General features: G+C 41.2%; 4 non-coding genes across 4 annotated transcripts; all 4 read left to right on the top strand.

Moving 5' to 3' along the window:
- Window positions 1-7,104: 7,104 nt before the first annotated feature.
- Window positions 7,105-7,186, top strand: trnal-uag (transfer RNA leucine (anticodon UAG)). The gene has a single exon. It is a non-coding gene; the product is annotated as a tRNA-Leu (tRNA).
- A 245-nt stretch (window positions 7,187-7,431) lies between these two features.
- Window positions 7,432-7,513, top strand: trnal-aag (transfer RNA leucine (anticodon AAG)). The gene has a single exon. It is a non-coding gene; the product is annotated as a tRNA-Leu (tRNA).
- An 8,814-nt stretch (window positions 7,514-16,327) lies between these two features.
- trnal-aag (transfer RNA leucine (anticodon AAG)) lies at window positions 16,328-16,409 on the top strand. Its single transcript has one exon. It is a non-coding gene; the product is annotated as a tRNA-Leu (tRNA).
- Window positions 16,410-18,391: 1,982 nt separating this feature from the next.
- Window positions 18,392-18,473, top strand: trnal-uag (transfer RNA leucine (anticodon UAG)). Its single transcript has one exon. It is a non-coding gene; the product is annotated as a tRNA-Leu (tRNA).
- Window positions 18,474-20,887: the final 2,414 nt, after the last annotated feature.

Here is a 20,887-nt window from a genome sequence, read left to right as displayed (position 1 = left end):
ATTAATCAGTTTGTCCAATCATGAAAGACAGGAAATGAAGGAGTGGTGCTGAGTTCAGAAAGTAGGGGATTTGTTTATAGAGCCCATTCTCACCACCCCAAATCCCCACAACTTTTTAAAAATGTCACAATAAAAACATAATAAAAGAGAATGTAACGAAATAACGGTTCTTCCACATGTATTTAAACCATGAAGTTTCACTCACTCACAAACACTGTAATGTTTGTTGAAGTGTGGCTTTAAGGGGCGTGGCTTAGTGAGTGACATCGGGAGCGTTGACTCCAGCTCCGTATGGCCATTTAGTTCAGTTTCATAATCTTCTCTGTGCTTCTTGAGAGTGTTCACATTTTGTATTTAGGTGGTGGTGGTGTAGTTTAAACTTTGGCTTGTAACGCAAAAGCTTTAAAAAAAAAAAAGAAAAAAGGGAAAAAATGAACTAAGATATGGAATACTGATCACATAAAATTGAAGCTTTCAGAAGTCAGAGACTAACCTTGCAGACATATTAGTGGCCATGTACGGAGACAAAGGTGTCAAGAAATTGGTTTCAATATTTTACTATTTTACTAATCTTCCAACCAACACAGTTAAATTAAAATGTGAAAATAAGTCTGGATTTGAAATTACAGAGCAAGACTGGCTGATTTTAATGAAAAAAATGCACGTTGATTATGAAATGAAACCATTCCTAATTTGAAACTCTAGCCCTAGTTTGAAACCCTAATTTTTAACCCTAGCACTACTTCAAACCCCTAATTAGAAACCCTAGCCCTAGTTTGTAACCCTAAATTGAAATCCTAGCCATAATCTGAAACCCTAATTTGAAACCCTAGCCCTATTTTTAAACCCTAATTTTAGACCCTAGGCCTAATTTGAAACGCTAAAATTAAACCCTAGTTTTACTTTAAAACCTTAATTTGAAACCCTAACCCATGTTAAAAACCCTAATTTGAGACCCTAGCCCTAGTTTTAAACCCTAATTTGATACCCTATCATAACTTCAAAACCCTCATTTGAAACCCTAGCCCTAATCTGAAACCCTAATTTGACACCCTAGCCCTAGTTTGAAACCCTAATATGAAACCCTAGCTTTACTTCAAAACCCTAATTTGAAACCCTAGCCCTAGTATAAAACCCTAATTTGAGAGCCTAGTCCTAGTTTGAAACAGTAATTTGAAACACTAGCCCAAGTATGAAACCCTTGATATTAAACCCCAGCGCTATTTTTAAACCTTAATTTTAAACCCTAGCCCTAGTTTGTAACCCTAATTAGAAACCCTAGCATTACTTCAAAACCCTAATTTAAAACCCGAGTCCTAGTTAAAAACCCTAATTTGAGACCCTAGCCCTAGTTTGAAACCCTAATTTTGAACCCTAGCACAACTGTAAAACCCTAATTTGAAACTCTAGCCCTAGTTTGTAACCCTAATTTGAAACCCTAGTCCTAGTTAAAAACCCTAATTTGAGACCCTAGCCCTAGTTTGAAATCCTAACATTTCAATGGGGGATTTCGACCCCTGGTAGCCCGCCAACCCTAATTTTGAAACCCTAGCATTACTTCAAAACCCTAATTTGAAACACTAGCCCTATTTGTATAACCTAATTTGAGACCCTAAACCTAGTTTGAAACCCTAATTAGAAACCCTAGCCTTAGTTTGTAACCCTAATTTGAAATACTAGCCATAATCTGAAACCCTAATTTGAAACCCTAGCCCTATTTTTAAACCCTAATTAAAGACCCTAAGCTTAACTTTAAACCCTAGCCCTAGTTTGAAACCCTAAATATGAAACCCTAGCGCTATTTTTTAACCCAACTTTGAGACCCAAGGCCTAATTTGAAACACACATTTTAAACCCTAGCCCGAGTTTGAAACGCTAATTTGGGACCAAGCACTACTTTAAAACCCCAATTTGAAACCTTAGCCCTAATTTGTAACACTAATATGAAACCCTAGCTTTGTTTTAAAACCCTAATTTTAAATCCTAGCCCTATTTTTATACCCTAATTTGAGACAATAGGCCTAATTTAAAACCCTAATTTTAAACCCTAGCCCTAGTTTGAAACCCTCATTTTAAACCCTAGCCCGAGTTTTTAAAGCCTTATTTTAAATCCTAGCCCTAGTTTGAAACCCTAATTTTAGACCCTAGCCCTAATCTGAAACCCTAATTTGAAACCCTAGCCCTAGTTTGAAACCCTAAATATGAAACCCTAGCCCTATTTTTAAACCCAATTTTGAGACCCAAGGCCTAATTTGAAACACACATTTCAAACCCTAGCCCTAGTTTGAAACACAAATTTGGGACCTAGCACTACTTTAAAACCCCAATTTGAAACCTTAGCCCTAATTTGTAACACTAATATGAAACCCTAGCTTTGTTTCAAAACCCTAATTTGAAACCCTAGCCCTAGTTTTAAACCCTAATATGAAACCCTAGCCCAAGTTTGAAACCCTAATTTGAAACCCTAACCCTAGTTTGTAAACATAATTTTAAACCCTAGCCCTAGTTTTTAAAGCCTTATTTTAAAACCTAGCCCTAGTTTGAAACCCTAATTTTAGACCCTAGCTATAATCTGAAACCCTAATTTGATACCCTAGCCCTAGTTTGAAACCCTAAATATGAAACCCTAGCCCTATTTTTAAACCCAATTTTGAGATCCAAGGCCTAATTTAAAACCCTAATTTTAAACCCTAGCCCTAGTTTGAAACCCTAATTTTAAACCCTAGCCCTAGTTTAAAGCCCTAATTTGAAACCCTAGCCATAATCTGAAATCCTAATTTTAAACCCTAACCCTAATCTGAAACCCTAATCTGAAACCCTAATCTGAAACCCTAATCTGAAACAATAATCTGAAACCCTAATCTGAAACCCTAATTTGAAACCCTAGCCCTAGTTTGAAACCTTGGCCCTATTTTCAAACCCTAATTTGAGACCCCAGGCCATATTTTAAAACCCTAATTTTAAACCCTAGCCCTAGTTTGTAATCCTAATAAAAAACCCTAGTTTTGCTTCAAAACCCTAAATTGAAACCCTAATTTGAAACCCTAGACCTAGTTTAAAACCCTAATTTGGGACCCTAGCCCTAGTTTAAAACTCTAGTTTAGAACCCTAGCCCTAGTTTTAAACCCTAATATTTGACCCTAGCCTTAGTTTGAAACCCTAATTTGAAAACCTAGCCCTATTTTAAACCCTAATTTGAAACCCTAGCCCTAGTTTTAAACCCTAATTTGAAACCCTAGCCCTAGTTTTAAACCCTATGTTGAAACCCTAGCATTAGTTTGAAACCCTAATTTGAAACCCTAGCCCTAGTTTTAAACCCTAATTTGAAACCCTAGCCCTAGTTTTAAACCCTAATTTGAAACCCTAGCATTAGTTTGAAACCCTAATTTGAAACCCTAGTCCTAGTTTCAAACCCTAATTTGAAACCCTAGGCACTAGTTTGAAACCGTAATTTGAAACCCTAGCCCTAGTTTGAAACCCTAATATTAAACCCTAGCCCTAGTTTGAAACCCTAATTTGAAACCCTAGCCCTAGTTTGAAACCCTAATTTGAAACCCTAGCACTAGTTTTAAACCCTAATTTGAAACCCTAGCCCTAGTTTGAAACTGTAATATATGACCCAAGCCCTAGTTTGAAACCCTTATTTGAAACCCTAACCCTAGTTTGTAACCATAATTCGAAACCCTAGCACTAGTTTGAAACCCTAATTTGAAACCCTAGCCCTAGTTTTAAACCCTAATATGAAAACCTAGCACTAGTTTGAAACCCTAATTTGAAACCCTAGCCCTAGTTTGTATCCATAATTTGAAACCCTAGCCCTAGTTTTAAACACTAATATGAAACCCTAGCACTAATTTGAAACCCTAGCCCTAGTTTGTAACTGTAATATATGACCCGAGCCCTAGTTTTAAACCCTACTTTGAAACCCTAGCCCTAGTTTGAAACTCTAGTTCAGAACCCTAGCCCTAGTTTTAAACCCTAATATGAAACTCTAGCCTTAGTTTGAAACCCTAATTTGAAACCCTAACCCTAGTTTAAAAACCTAATTTGAAACCCTAGCCCTAGTTTGTAACCCTAATTTGAAACCCTAACCATAGTTTGTAACCCTAATTTGAAACCCTAGCCCTAGTTTTAAACGCTAATTTGAAACCCTAGCACTAGTTTTAAACGCTAATTTGAAACCCTAGCCCTAGTTTAAAACCCTAATATGAAACCCTAGCCCTAGTTTGAAACCCTAATATGAAACCCTAGCCCTAGTTTGAAACCTTAATATGAAAACCTAGCACTAGTTTTAAACCCTAATTTTGGTAATTTGGAATCCTAATTTGAAACCCTAGACCTAGTTTGAAACCCTAATATGAAACCCTAGTCCTAGTTTGAAACCCTAGTTTTGAACCATAGCACGAGTTTTAAAACCTAATTTGAAACCCTAGCCCTAGTTCGAAACCCTAATATGAAACCCTAGCCCTAGTTTGAAACCCTTATTTGAAACCCTAACCCTAGTTTGTAACCATAATTTGAAACCCTAACCCTAGTTTTAAACGCTAATTTGAAACCCTAGCACTAGTTGTAAACGCTAAATTGAAACCCTAGCCCTAGTTTGAAACCCTAATATGAAACCCTAGCCCGAGTTTGAAACCCTTATTTGAAACCCTAACCCTAGTTTGTAATCATAATTTGAAACCCTAATTTGAATTCCTAGCACTAGTTTGAAACCCTAATTTGAAACCCTAGCCCTAGTTTTAAACACTAATATGAAACCCTAGCCCAAGTTTGAAACCCTAATTTGAAACCCTATCCCTAGTTTGAAACCCTAATTTGAAACCCTAACCCTAGATTGTAACCATATTTTGAAACCCTAACCCTAGTTTTAAACACTAATTTGGAACCCTAATTTAAAACCCAAACCCTAGTTTGAAACTCTAGTTTAAAACCCTAGCCCTAGTTTTAAACCCTAATATGAAACTCTAGCCTTAGTTTGAAACCCTAATTTGAAAACCTAACCCTAGTTTTAAACCCTAATTTGAAACCCAGCACTAGTTTGAAACCCTAATATGAAACCCTAACCATAGTTTGTAACCCTAATTTGAAACCCCAGCTCTAGTTTTAAACACTAATTTGAAACCCTAGCACTAGTTTGAAACCCTAATTTGAAACCCTAGCCCTAGTTTGAAACCCTAATATGAAAACCTAGCACTAGTTTTAAACCCTAATTTTGGGAATTTGAAACCCTAGCCCTAGTTTTAAACCCTAATATGAAAACCTAGCCCTAGTTTGTAACTCTAATATATGACCCTAGCCCAAGTTTGAAACCCTAATATGAAACCCTAACCCTAGTTTTAAACCCTAATCTGAAATTTAAAACCCTAACCCTAGTTTGTAACCATAATTTGAAACCCTAGCCCTAGTTTGTAACTGTAATATATGACCTAGCCCTAGTTTTAAACCCTAATATGAAACCCTAGCCCTAGTTTGAAACCCTAATATGAAACCCTAGCCCTAGTTTTAAACCCTAATTTGAAACCCTAGCCCTAGTTTGAAACCCTAATATGAAACTCTAGCCCTAGTTTGAAACCCTAATTTGAAACCCTAGCCCTAGTTTTAAACCCTAATATGAAACCCTAGCCCAAGTTTGAAACCCTAATAAGAAAACCCTAACCCTAGTTTGTAAACATAATTTGAAACACTAGCCCTAATTTGAAACCCTAATATGAAAACCTAACCTTAGTTCTAAACCCTAATTTGAAACCCTAGCCCTCTTTTGAAACCCAAATTTAAAACCCTAGCCCTAGTTTTAAAACCATCATTTGAAACCCTAGTCCTAGTTTGTAACTGTAATATTTAAACCTAGCCCTAGTTTGAAACCCTTATTTGAAACCCTAGCCCTAGTTTGAAACCCTTATTTGAAACCCTAACCCTAGTTTGTAACCCTAATTTGAAACCCTAGCCTTAGTTTTAAACCCTAATATGAAACCCTAGCACTAGTTTGAAACCCTAATATGAAACCCTAGCCCTAGTTTTAAACCCTAATATGAAACCCTAGCACTAGTTTGAAACCCTAATTTGAAACCCCAGCAATAGTTTTAAACCCTAATATGAAAATTGAGCACTAGTTTTAAACCCTAATTTGAAACCCTAGCCCTAGTTTTAAACCCTAATATGAAAACCTAGCACTAGTTTTAAACCCTAATTTGAAACCCTAGCCCAAGTTTTAAACCCTAATATGAAAACCTAGCACTAGTTTTAAACCCTTATTTGAAACCCTAGCCCTAGTTTGAAACCCTAATATTTAACCCTTTCCCTAGTTTTAAAACCTTATATGAAACCCTAGCACTAGTTTCAAAACCTAATTTGAAACCCTAGCCCTAGTTTGAAACCCTAATATGAAACCCTATTCTTAGTTTGAAACCTAACCCTAGTTTGTAACCATATTTTGAAAACCTAGCCCTAGTTTGAAACCCTAATTTTGAATCCTAGCACTACTTCAAAACCCTTATTTGAAACCCTAGCCCTAGTTTGAACCCCTAATATTAAACCCTTGCCCTAGTTTTAAACTCTAATTTGAAACCCTAGCACTAGTTTGAAACCCTAATTTGAAACCCGAGCCAAAGTTTTAAACCCTAATATGAAAACCAAGTTTCGATCCTTCGGTCAAAGGCGCTTCAGTATTTTTGCCTTTCACACTAAGCGGGACTGACTACTTAATCAGTGACAATACAGAGAAATCAGAATAAGAATGGTGAAAGATGGCCCAATTTTTCAAAGTGAAGTAAATTAATTGAAGAAGGTGTCAAATCCCTTGGCCAAAGCCAATGAGTAGACAATTTTTAACTTCACATGATTAACCTTCAAAATAACTACTTGGTAGAAATTCAACAACATCCTAGACTTAGGATTGTGCTACTTAATAACCAGGTCAAGATAGCAGAGGATGGTTTCGATCCATCGACCTCTGGGTTATGGGCCCAGCACGCTTCCGCTGCGCCACTCTGCTACTGTAGTGGTACTTGTTGGCCTGTACTTTCTTGTAGCTGAAGACGAATTAGGTCTGACATTTCGCCATGGATCAGAGCAGAATTCATTACGTTATGCACAGGCTTCTAAGGTAGTGTGGCCGAGTGGTCGAAGGCGCTGGATTTAGGCTCCAGTCTCTTAGGAGGCGTGGGTTCAAATCCCACCACTGCCAGTTCCGTGACAATCGAAGTAGTATCCTACAATTTCTGTGGATGACTTTAGGCAATATACTTATTTTACTATGCTAACAAGCATGAGGTCCACAACTGTTTGCCATTGGACGTTTCTGGTTGGCTTGAAGATAATTTACCTCTGATCCAAGCAGGCGTCATTACCTTATGTGCAAGGTTTTGTTGGACACCACTAACCTGGATGTTCTTGAGGAAACCTAATATTTATGCTAAACACAGATTTGCAGGTATTGTAGCCGAGCGGTCAAAGTCGCTGGATTAAGGCTCCAGTCTCTCAGGAGGCGTGGGTTCAAATCCCACCACTGCCAGTTCTTCCTTTCAGTTTTGTTTGTAGCAAAGTATAGGAATTAGAGTTTCTGTTTGTGTTTTGTCCTCTTACCACCATTCCCGAAATTTCAGTATTTTTGCCTTTCACACTAAGCGGGACTGACTACTTAATCAGTGACAACACAGAGAAATCAGACTAAGAATGGTGAAAGATGGCCCAATTTTCCAAAGTGAAGTAAATTAATTGAAGAAGGGGTCAAATCCCTCGGCCAGAGCCAATGAGTAGACAATTTTTAACTTCACATGATTAACCTTCAAAATAACTACTTGGTAGAAGTTCAACAACGTCCTACACTGAGGATTGTGCTACTAAATAACCAGGTCGAGATAGCAGAGGATGGTTTTGATCCACCGACCTCTGGGTTATGGGCCCAGCACGCTTCCGCTGCGCCAGACTGATACTGTAGTGGTACTTGTTTGCCTGTACTCTCTTGTCGCTGAAGAAGAATTAGGTCTGACATTTTGCCATGGATCAGAGCAGGCTTCATTACGTTATGCACAAGGCGAGGCAGGACAAAATGAACCTGGATTTTGGTGTGGAAACTGTTAAGTTATTAACATTGTTTTTCAGTTTCCATTCATATTTTAGCCGTTTTGGATTTAGTTATAGCTGTGGAGCTCAATGAATGGGATTGTCTATTGTATCTGTCTCACTCTCCTGAGATAATAAGGGAGTGTATGTAGTCTGGTACCTGTCTCTGTCGGAAGAGACAGGCTGATGTATGATTGTTTTTCTCTAATCTGATTTATACCTATGGGAACTCGGAGAGGGAGTAGACTGGTATTTACTGAGTTGTAAACAAATGTACTGTGGGCTAAGGGAGGAGACTTTTCGTATTCACCCACTTTTCAATAAATAATGATGTGTCGGAGTAGAGAGGACACAATCTGACCAGAACACGATTTGAGTGTCGTCAGTTTTTGTCATCAGAAGCTTCTGATAATTATTTACCTTTGCAAAGGGACTTCTTCACCAGAATCTCACCATTCAGTTAATTGAACACGAAAAGAGTAGAATACAAATATTGTCTACTCTAACAAATGGTGATCCCCGACGCTGAATTATAACGAATGGTGACCTCCTCCGCTGAATTCTAACGGATGGTGGTATTCTGACGTAGAGCAAGCTGCGGCGTTCACGGACGGGCGGAACTTCTAGGCCTAAATAAATAAAGTACGGTAAGTGGAGACTTTTATCCACGTAGGGAGGCTCTGTCTGTTTGGGTCCGCTGCAACTGGTTTTTCGTCTTCTAAATTGTCTAAAATTTTTAAATGATATCTGTGTGAACAAGTTGTAGTTTGATGTCGTTCTATTGTGAGTTGGGATAATTCCGACGATATTGAACTAAACACGTCGTGGGGTGGTGCATTTAGAAGTGACGTAAATGCAGACTCAAAGAGATGAAGCTTTTTTTATACGGGATGAAGTAGCGAATTTGATTTTTTTAATTTGTTTTGTTTCTCGTCACGCTACGAAGAATCCTTAGACCATAATATATATTGAATAAAAGGGTTTGCCGGATGACGTAAAAAGTCTTTCTTTTTACTAAGTATCGCGAAGATTATGGTATGCGCTCTGTCTTTTTTGGCAGTTTGGCCGGTGGGGACTAGTATCATATTTGCTCATGACTCTTGGTGAGAACGTCCATTTACACGTAATATGTTTTTTGAAAAAAAAGCGCCTGTTTGAAATTGAACAGTATTGAGGGGTCCAGGTTGATTACAGCGATGATTGGATTTTGTATCACTGTATTTGCAATCGAGAGATTACGTGAATTTGTTTTTATTTTTTGGCGCTCCTACGATTGTAGTTTTGGGGTCAGGATTACCGTATGAATTCCTTTTGTTCTACGGTTTAATTCGATAGCGCGTGACAAGTTATTTTGAAAATGAGCGCCTTGCAAAAATTTTGCAATATATGGAGAACAGTTTAGCTCAGCGGGATTGGATAACCGCTGTGTATAAACGAGAGGTCACGTGATTCTTATGTGTGTTGTGTGGCCATATGTGTTAACCTATTGAACTATTATACTAAAAGTGAGACGTCACTGTATTGATAAATATTAATACTACTTGCGTAGAATAGAAACCGAAAGTAAAAAATAGCCTATAAACAAAATTGAGGCGATTTCGACCCGGATACAGAATGGTTTGTCCTGAATGCGCTTCCGGTTTATAGTCGGGACTTGTACTTGTGAGTCGCAGCCATGCGGAAAAATAAAAACGTCGAAATAAAATGAAAAAACAAACTATGGATCGATTGTATGAAAAGCTTTCGCTGGACAAAATGGTACGTCAGACTTTTGTATTTTCTTTGTTGGTAATGATGTAGTGGCTGAATTTGATGCTAGAATGACTCCAGCATTTGTGGAGCAGTTTACGGGTGGTTTGTTCGAAGTTAACCCGTTTACTGAAATCACCGTACAAAACTGCGGTTTAAATGCCATGAGATTTGTAGACAACGAATTGGTAGAATAAAACCGTTTATTATTTTCTAATGACTAAAGAGTGTGTGTGTATGCATTTGAGTGTGTGACCTAGCTTCTAAAAGGTGGGGGCTATTATTGTGATTGTGAGTGAGAAATGTGCATATGGTGATTTTGTTTGTTTTTCTTCAATATTTTTAACTAAGTTTGGTGTTGTTTTTGCGTGAGATGAGACTGTTGTGATAGTGGCGTTTGTTTTATTAATGGGAATGTGGTAAAATAGGTTTTGCGATGTATAATGTTAAGATTCCCCCTCCCCCCGTTTCTAGGTTAGAAGAAAAGGAGGGGGCTGTGGGTTAGAGCATAATGTGTCCTCGTAATGGGACTTTTTCTTTGTCAAAATGGTAAGAGAGGAATGATAAACAATAAAAAAATAAGTAATAGTATTTGAAAGATATTGTTGAGTTTTTGTAGAAGAATATTAAATTAGTGTTTTATTTTTTATTTTTTATTTTTTTTAGTGACTGAGCCAATAGTCTTTACACTTTAATGATTGATGAAGATGGTTAATTTGTTAACTTTCCCTTTTCGGGACAAATGAATAAAGAATAATGATAAAATAATGGTATTTTGTTTGAGCTATGTTGAGTTGACATAATTATGCCTACATCTGTACAGCTGTGGCTAGAAGTAAGATGGTTGAATAAGAAGTTATAAATGTTTTTGAAATTGACATAATGATAATGATTTTTAATATTTGTTTTTTCTCTGAGTGTGTCATTTCAGAAACTGATGTTTGAGTTCCAAGGCAGATGAGGGTTTGATGGCCTTCACTGATTACAAACTGCGAACGGGATGCGCCCCAACTGCTGATACGTTGTATTTGCAAGTATTGCTAGTAGCTATTTGGAAGGGGTATTGAAAAAAAAAGGCTGTTTTTTTTTTTACGAAACATTTTTGAGAAAGCAGGAAGTGAACTGTCTTGCTATGATCCCATTTCCTCAGTCTGGCATTGTAGTGCATTGGATCAGCCGGGTACATTCGTTGGTCGAGGTGAGCGCCTGGAAGGACCGAAAATGTGTCATCGGATCCACATTGCAGACGGCGTCTGAATGGATGTGGCAGAGATCAAAGGTCAAAAGCCGCAGAGCAACAGTCTTCTCCTCCTGTGCCTACAAAAAACATGGTGTTCAACTTCCACAATGCCCAGTGACTGTGTACAAGCCTCATTACAGAGATGTCTCCTCTCATCGAACTTTGTCTGACACAGCCCCGCCCTGAACATTGACTTTTGAAAGCTGGTGGTCTGACTGGGATGCGACCCTTCAATCGGTGAAATGCTGCACGGTATATGCAAGGCATTTTTAATGTGTTTAATGGGGAACTGTGATCTATAGCAAGATATTTCAGGAAATTGAAAACGACATATGTAAATTTGAAATGAGGGATTGAGAAAATTTATTTCAATCTATAGCTTACTAAATTTTTGCCTATATTTTTGGGAGAATCAGTTTCTGAATTGGTACAATGGGAATTTTATTAATATGATATGATACGATATACTTTTATTTTCCCCGTGAGGAACTTTTTTGGACTTCGTCCAGCTGCAGCTACAGTATAGGAAAATAATAGAATAAAATGAGTAGTAATAAGTAAAAGGCTAACTTAGAAGTTTTCACAGTGGTATATATTATCTAAGTATAGGTTTTATATACATAATATTGAACCATGCATCTTATCGTACTGAGTTGATGCTATTTCATAAATAACTAAGAGTTTGATGGTTAATTTTAGATTTTTTTTTCCACAGCACTGTGATTTATGAATCCCAGAAATATTTTGTGTGCTGTGTTTTTTATGAGCCCCGCTAATGTGTAAAAGAGGTGAAGTTGATTAGCAGTTTGAAGATAATTTTTAGTTTGATTAAATCTAGGAAATGGTAGATATTTGTAAGTTTTGTGTAATTTTATCCTCAGCCCCACTAATCTGTAAAAGAGGTGAGGTTGATTAGCAGTTTAAATAATTTTTAGTTTGCTTAACTCTAGGAGAATTAGATTCATATGGTTACCTCTATTTTTATGGTCCCAAAGTCATCATATATTGGTGTCTTAAATTGTATCTGCTTGTGCTCATTTTTATTGTGTTTTGTAGCTTTTTCGTTTACCTCATAGCCTGATTTAGAGGGTTGTGTTATTTACGACGTCTTTTGAGTTATGAGGTCTCTATTTTATCCTCCTTTATCTTGAAGTGTTTGAAAAAAATCAGTGGATCTTTGTCAAATGAGGGAGTTTATGTTTAAGAAATTAACCAATGTAGACGAATTAGTAGATTAAAAAATGAAAAGGTTTTGAAGTGATAATCCACAGTTTGAATATGAAAAGGTTTTGAAGTGATAATCCACAGTTTGAATATGAAGAAATCTACCAGAGGAAATCGATCGCAAAGTAAGTCTGAAGCAAGCAAGGACAATAATGCATATTCGCCGGATGAAGGTAATTATATTATATTATATCTTTTATCTCAGAATCACATTTGAAAAATGTAATGTTTGGAGCCCAGTGTTTGCAAAAGAGTATAGATAATATGAATATATGTGAGTTTTTTCCAGCATGCCACGATTCGATCGGTCGTGGGATTCTGGGAAGAGAATATATGATATGCTAGTAAAATGATTCCTTTCAGGATGGTGAAAGGCAAAGTTATGCAAATTTAGAACAAATTTAGTCGTGGTAAAAAAATTACCTATTATTGAACAAAACCTATGTGAAAAATAAATATTTACAAGCTCTGTCTTATATTAATGAATGAGCGAATGTCATTCAACTCAATCAAAGGCTGGGCTCTATTTTAATGTCACAAAAATAGATATTTTCCTGTTCCAACAGCACAGGACCTACGGATCTTAACCAAATAACATTTACTAATCCCAACTAACAAAAACTATCAGGGTTTTTCCTCCAAATAATATTTATGTGAGTTTATGAGAAACTAAAAATGAAAAGTTTCTGCACTCAGGAGAACGGCCCCAGGGGGTCGGAGAGGAAATCTTGTGCAGTTCGCTGCACAGAAAGAAGGATGGAGACGACATTCCACATCTGGTCTACAAGGCTTCCGGAGACGTGCCAGGCTCAGCTATCTCATCAACTGATGATCATCAATCTTATCACCTCCGACCTGGGAGCCACGTCAGCTGACCCACTGTTCGGTTCTGGAGCGGCCGTTTCGACATCATTCGACATCGTTTTGACATCATTCAACGGATCAAGTCAAGTGCCTTTTCTTGGGCAATCATTCCACGAAGAGTCACATTTTCGGGCAGAATAATCCCGGTGACAAATCGAAGAATTTGGGTAGTCTACCCCAGATTCTTAAAGAAGAGAAAAACTATTGCGTCACTTTTTTCATTCAACAAAGAACTTCATCACGAGATGGCTTCAAAGAACACATATTCGTCTGCCGATACATTGCGACACTTTTTAATGAACAATATTTTATGTTAAGACTCACATATGCTATGCTTATTCCACTAAAAATCTTTTAAATGTATCAAATTGTTTTTTAATGTCATATGATTGCTAAACTACCTCCTCTTCTGCTAAAGGGATGTTTTAAGGATAATTATTTTTACCACACAACCATTGAAAAAAATGTTTTAATGTGTTGAGCTCTCATGATCTCAAATGAGGGAATGTTAAGTTATTAACATTGTTTTTCAGTTTCAATTTATATTTTAGCCGTTTTGGATTTAGTTATAGCTGTGGAGCTCAATGAATGGGATTGTCTATTGTATCTGTCTCACTCTCCTTAGAAAATAAGGGAGTGTATGTAGTCTGGTACCTGTCTCTGTCGGAAGAGACAGGCTGATGTATGATTGTTTTTCTCTAATCTGATTTATACCTATGGGAACTCGGAAAAGGGAGTAGACTGGTATTTACTGAGTTGTAAACAAATGTACTGTGGGCTAAGGGAGGAGACTTTTCGTATTCACCCACTTTTCAATAAATAATGATGTGCCGGAGTAGAGAGGACACAATCTGACCAGAACACGATTTGAGTGTCGTCAGTTTTTGTCATCAGAAGCTTCTGTTTTAATGATACCTTTGCAAAGGGACTTCTTCACCAGAATCTCACCATTCAGTTAATTGAACACGAAAAGAGTAGAATACAAATATTGTATACTCTAACAAAACCTATTTGCCCGCCAAGTCTGCACCTCAAAACGCAACATTACTTAAATTGCCCAAAATTTTCCTTTCTGTTAATGGCTTCTAAGGTAGTGTGGCCTATTGGTTGAAGGCGCTGGATTTAGGCTAGCAAGCATGAGGTCCACAACCATTTGCCATGGGACGTTTCTGGTTTGCTTGAAGATAATTTACCTCTGATCCAAGCAGGCTTCATTACCTTATGCGCAAGGTTCGGTTGGACACCACAAACCTGGATGTTCTTGTGGAAACCTGATATTTTTACTAAAAAATATTTGTTGGTAGTGTGGCAGAGGGGTCAAAGGTGCTGGATTAAGTCTCCAGTCTCTCAGGAGGCGTGGGTTCAAATCCCTCCACTGCCAGTTCTTCCTTACAGTTTTGTTTGTAGCAAATTATAGGAATTTGATTTTCTGTTTGTGTTTTGACATCTTACCGCCATTCCCGAAATTTCTGTATTTTTGCATTTCACACTAAGCGGGACTGACAACTTAATCAGTGACAACTCAGAGAAATCAGACTAAGAATGGTGAAAGATGGCCCAAATTTCCAAAGTTAAGTAAATTAATTGAAGAAGGGGTCAAATCCCTTGGCCATAGCCAATGAGTAGACAATTTTTAACTTCACATGATTAACCTTCAAAATAACTACTTGGTAGAAGTTCAACAACATCCTAGACTGAGGATTGAGCTACTAAACAATCAGGTCGAGATAGCAGAGGATGGTTTCGATCCATCGACCTCTGGGTTATGGACCCAGCACGCTTCAGCTGCGCCACTCTGCTGCTGTAGTTGTACTTGTTGGCCTGTACTCTCTTGTCGCTGAAGAAGAATTAGGTCTGGCATTTGGCCATGGATCAGAGCAGGCTTCATTACGTTATGCACAAGGCAAGGCAGGACAGCATGAACCTGGATGTTGGTGTGGCAACCCATTTGTCCACCAAAAATGCGTCTCAGACCGCAACATGACTTAAAGTGCCCAAAAATTTAATTTCTGTTGATGGCCTCTAAGGTAGTGTGGCCTATTGGTTGAAGGCGCTGGATTTATGTTAGCAAGCATGAGGTCCACAACCATTTGCCAATGGACGTTTCTGGTTGAGTTGAAGATAATTTACCTCTGATCCAAGCAGGCGTCATTACCTTAAGCGCAAGGTTTTGTTGGACACCACAAACCTGGATGTTCTTGAGGAAACCTGATATTTATGCTAAACACAGATTTGCAGGTATTGTAGCCGAGCGGTCAAAGTCGCTGGATTAAGGCTCCAGTCTCTCTTACCACCATTCCCGAAATTTCAGTATTTTTGCCTTTCACACTAAGCGGGACTGACTCCTTAATCAGTGACAACACAGAGAAATCAGACTAAGAATGGTGAAAGATGGCCCAATTTTCCAAAGTGAAGTAAATGAATTGAAGAAGGGGTCAATTCCCTCGGCCACAGCCAATGAGTAGACAACTTTTAACTTCACATGATTAACCTTCAAAAGAACTACTTGGTAGAAGTTCAACAAGGTCTTAGACTTAGGATTGTGCTACTAAATAACCAGGTGAAGATAGCAGAGGATAGTTTCGACCCATCGACCTCTGGGTTATGGGCCCAGCACGCTGCGCCACTCTGCTACTGTAGTGGAACTTGTTGGCCTGTACTCTCTTGTCGCTGAAGAAGAATTAGGTCTGACATTTCGCCATGGATCAGAGCAGGCTTCATTACGTTATGCACAAGGCTAGGCAGGACAGCATGAACCTGGATTTTGGTGTGGAAACCTATTTGCCCGCCAAGTCTGCACCTCAAAAAGCAACATTACTTAAATTGCCCAAAATTTTCCTTTCTGTTAACGGCTTCTAAGGTAGTGTGGCCGAGTGGTCGAAGAAGCTGGATTTAGGCTCCAGTCTCTTAGGAGGCGTGGGTTCAAATCCCACCACTAACAGTTCCGTGACAATTGAAGTAGTATCCTACAATTTCTGTGGATGACTTTAGACAGTATGCTTATTTTACTATGCTAACAAGTATGAGGTCCACAACTGTTTGCCATTGGACGTTTCTGGTTGGCTTGAAGATAATTTACCTCTGATCCAAGCAGGCGTCATTACCTTATGCGCAAGGTTTTGTTGGACACCACTAACCTGGATGTTCTTGAGGAAACCTGATATTTATGCTAAACACAGATTTGCAGGTAGTGTGGCCGAGCGGTCAAAGGCGCTGGATTAAGGCTCCAGTCTCTCAGGAGTTGTGGGTTCAAATCCCACCACTGCCAGTTCATCCTTACTGTTTTGTTTGTAGCAAAGTATAGGAATTTGATTTTCTGTTTGTGTTTTGTCTTCTTACCACCATTCCCGAAATTTCAGTATTTTTGCCTTTCACACTAAGCGGGACTGACTACTTAATCAGTGACAACACAGAGAAATCAGACTAAGAATGGTGAAAGATGGCCCAAATTTCCAAAGTGAAGTAAATGAATTGAAGAATGGGTCAAATCCCTTGGCCACAGCCAATGAGTATACAATTTTTAACTTCACATGATTAACCTTCAAAATAACTACTTGGTAGAAGTTCAACAAGATCTTAGATTTAGGATTGTGCTACTAAATAACCAGGTGAAGATAGCAGAGGAAGGTTTCGATCCATCGACCTCTGGGTTATGGGCCCAGCACGCTGCACTACTCTGCTACTGTAGTGGTACTTGTTGGTTTGTACTCTCTTGTCGCTGAAGAAGAATTAGGTCTGACATTTCGCCATGGATCAGAGCAGGCTTCATTACGTTATGCACAAGGCTAGGCAGGACAGCATGAACCTGGATGTTGATGTGGAAACCTATTTGTCCACCAAAAATGCGTCTCAGACCGCGACATGACTTAAATTGCCCACAAATTTCATTTCTGTTGATGGCCTCTAAGGTAGTGTGGCTGATTGGTTGAAGGCGCTGGATTTAGGTTAGCAAGCATGAGGTCCACAACCATTTGCCATTGGACGTTTCTGTTTGGCTTGAAGATAATTTACCTCTGATCCAAGCAGGCTTCATTACCTTATGCGCAAGGTTCGGTTAGACACCACTAACCTGGATGTTCTTGTGGAAATCTAATATTTTTACTAAAAACAATTTGCAGGTAGTGTGGCAGAGCGGTCAAAGTAGCTGGATTAAAGTTTCAGTCTCTCAGGTGGCGTGGGTTCAAATCCCACCACTGCCAGTTCTTCCTTAGTCCGGGCTTCGGCCTTCCTGGGTGGAGTTTGCATGTTCTCCCCGTGCTTGCGTGGGTTTTCTCCGGGTACTCCGGTTTCCTCCCACATTCCAAAAACATGCATGGCAGGTGAATTGGACACTCCAAATTGTCCATAGGTGTGATTGTGAGTATGGTTGTTCGTCTCTGTGTGCCCTGCGATTGGCTGGCAACCAGTTCAGGGTGTACCCCGCCTACTGCCTGAAGCCAGCTGGGATAGGCTCCAGCAACCCCCGCGACCCTTGTGAGGACAAGTGGTACAGAAAATGGATGGATGGATGGATGGAATTTGCAGGTAGTGTGGCAGAGCGGTCTAAGTCGCTGGATTAAGGTTCCATTACGTCAGGTGGCGTGGATTCAAATCCCACCACTGCCAGTTCTTCCTTTCAGTTTTGTTTGTAGCAAAGTATAGGAATTTGATTTTCTGTTTGTGTTTTGTCCTCTTACCACCATTCCCGAAATTTCAGTATTTTTGCCTTTCACACTAAGCGGGACTGACTACTTAATCAGTGACAACACAGAGAAATCAGACTAAGAATGGTGAAAGATGGCCCAAATTTCCAAAGTGAAGTAAATGAATTGAAGAAGGGGTCAAATCCCTCGGCCACAGCCAATGAGTAGACAATTTTTAACTTCACATGATTAACCTTCAAAATAACTACTTGGTAGAAGTTCAACAAGATCCTAGACTTAGGATTGTGCTACTAAATAACCAGGTCAAGATAGCAGAGGATGGTTTCGATCCATCGACCTCTGGGTTATGGGCCCAGCACGCTTCCGCTGCGCCACTCTGCTACTGTAGTGGTACTTGTTGGCCTGTACTCTCTTGTAGCTGAAGACGAATTAGGTCTGACATTTCGCCATGGATCAGAGCAGGCTTCATTACGTTATGCACAAGGCTAGGCAGGACAGCATGAACCTGGATTTTGGTCTGGAAACCTATCTGCCCGCCAAGTTTGCACCTCAAAACGCAACATTACTTAAAGTGCCCAAAATGTTCCTCTCTGTTAATGGTCTCTAAGGTAGTGTGGCCGAGTGGTCGAAGGCGCTGGATTTAGGCTCCAGTCTCTTAGGAGGCGTGTGTTCAAATCCCAGCACTGCCAGTTCATCCTTACAGTTTTGTTTGTAGCAAAGTATAGGAATTTGATTTTCTGTTTGTGTTTTGTCCTCTTACCACCATTCCCGAAATTTCTGTATTTTTGCATTTCACACTAAGCGGGACTGACAACTTAATCAGTGACAACTCAGAGAAATCAGACTAAGAATGGTGAAAGATGGCTCAATTTTCCAAAGTGAAGTAAATGAATTGAAGAAGGGGTCAATTCCCTCGGCCACAGCCAATGAGTAGACAATTTTTAACTTCACATGATTAACCTTCAAAAGAACTACTTGGTAGAAGTTCAACAAGGTCCTAGACTTAGGATTGTGCTACTAAATAACCAGGTGAAGATAGCAGAGGATGGTTTCGATCCATCGACCTCTGGGTTATGGGCCCAGCACGCTTCCGCTGCGCCACTCTGCTACTGCAGTGGTACTTGTTGGCTTGTACTCTCTTTTTTTTTTTTTTTAATATATATATATATATATATATATATATATATTATTTTTTTTGTGTGTGTGGGTGAGTATGTGTATGTGCGTGTGTGCGTGCGTGCGTGTGTGTATTTGTTAGCTCACCAGAAAACCTATTAGAAAAAAAAATCTCATACCGTTCACCTAAACCGAACACCAGGAGACCCGAGGGGACCGAAGAAAACCAAGGAAGGTGAAATCCAGCACCGACCAGACACCCCCCACCAGAACTCCTCCCCAGCCCAAGAAACATCCAGACCCCAACAAATCCAAAAAACATAAAATCAGGGAGGCCTCAAGAGACCAAAGGAGAGACCGAGAAAAGGAAGGAAGGACAGACGAAGCCGCGTGAGATCCGCAGACACCAGCCACCACCGATTCAATAACCTGAGGAGGAAACAGATTGTGTCTGAGTTTCGGTAGATGCTGGTGTGGTGGATCTGGCATGCATGAAAATCTCCACCAAAGAGGGGAGCCGTCGACCCCCGCCGGAACAGAGCAAGCGCAACACCTCAGGGCCCCCCAGGCCGCGGCAGCACCAAAGGACGACCCCCGGGCCCCGCCAGGGCCACCGGCCGGAGAGCAAACCCAGGAGCAGGAGCGCCCCCCGCCCCAACACGGCCCGCGCCCCCGGCCCAACGCAGCAGGACGGGGCACTGCAGGCCCACCAGGCACCCCACCGGCCCCCAACCCCCGCCCCCCCCACGACCCCCCGTCCCCCATCCACCCCCGCCACCCACCCCAACCCAGCCCCAGCCGCCCCCACGCCCCCAGTCCCCCAGACACCCCCCACCCCCAGCACCCCCCCACCCCGCAACCCCCACCACCGCCCCCCCCCCCAACAAAGCCGCCCCCCCCGACCCCACCCCGACCAACCGGCAGCCCCCCAACCCCCGACCCCCAGCCCCCGGGGACCACCCGCACCCAGGCACCGGCGCCGAAGAGGGGCCGGACAGCGGAGCGGAGAGGGCAGCCGCGCCCACCCCACCCCCTGCCGTGTGGAAGGACGGAACACCAGGGGCAGAAGGGGGAGATGGGGGCACCGGAGGGCGGCCGACACCCCCGAACCCCAGGCCCAGCGGGGGAAGGCCCCGGTCGTCACCCCAGCGTTCTTTGTGAAAATTAACCCCTGTTACTGTCCGCCAGCTCGCGGACTGGCGAACTCTACCCCTAAACCGTGAATGTGACCCCACCCAGTGTATATACAAGTGTGTGTGTGTGGTGCATTAAAATTAGGAGCAGGTGAACCGGAGCCGATGGAAATGATATTCCCACGCTCCGATCCACCCGCCACCCAAGCATGTTGCTGAGTGTATGTGGTGCATTAAAAAAAATAGATAGGGCGGGGGGGGGGGGTGGCGACACGGACAGGGGACCGCAGCACTGCTCTATACTGCGGCCCCCAACCGATGGCACCCCCACAAGCCCCCCCCCCCACCCACAAGTTGTGTGGTGTATTAAAATTGGAGGGGAGTTGTAGGGTGAAGACGGTGTTTCCACCCTACCCCACCCCCCAAAGTGTGTTATGTGCCCTATATGTCTATAAAAGTGTATTGTGCAAACCTAGTGTAGTGAGTTAAGAGGTGTGACCAGCGGGGCCCTCCCCAACCGGGCGGGGGCAGGAGGCGCACCGGCCCACCAAGCCCCCACCCACCCCACCAGGACTCCGGCGGGCATATGGGACCCGTCCGGCGGGGCGATAGGGCTCGCCCCCCGGATACTGGGTCCCGCCCGAGGTGTCAGGACGCCCACCGGAGCGGGGCGGGCACGACACCAAACCCCAGCCACCCCCGCCGGCCCCCATAGCACCGAGACCCGGGCCATGGATGGAGCCCCCGGCCCAGGGGAGGGGAAGGAAGGCGTACCGGGGAAGGGGAAGGGAGGAGGGAAGGGGATGACAAGAAGGGCAGGGGGCAGCGGCAGGGACGCAAGGAGAGGGGGAGAG

This window comes from Leptonotus elevatus, chromosome 2 (genome assembly GCF_054856555.1).
Source record: "Leptonotus elevatus isolate MCC_2025b chromosome 2, RoL_Lele_1.0, whole genome shotgun sequence".
Taxonomy (NCBI): Eukaryota; Metazoa; Chordata; class Actinopteri; order Syngnathiformes; family Syngnathidae; genus Leptonotus; species Leptonotus elevatus.
This window is presented reverse-complemented; position numbering and strand designations above follow the sequence as displayed.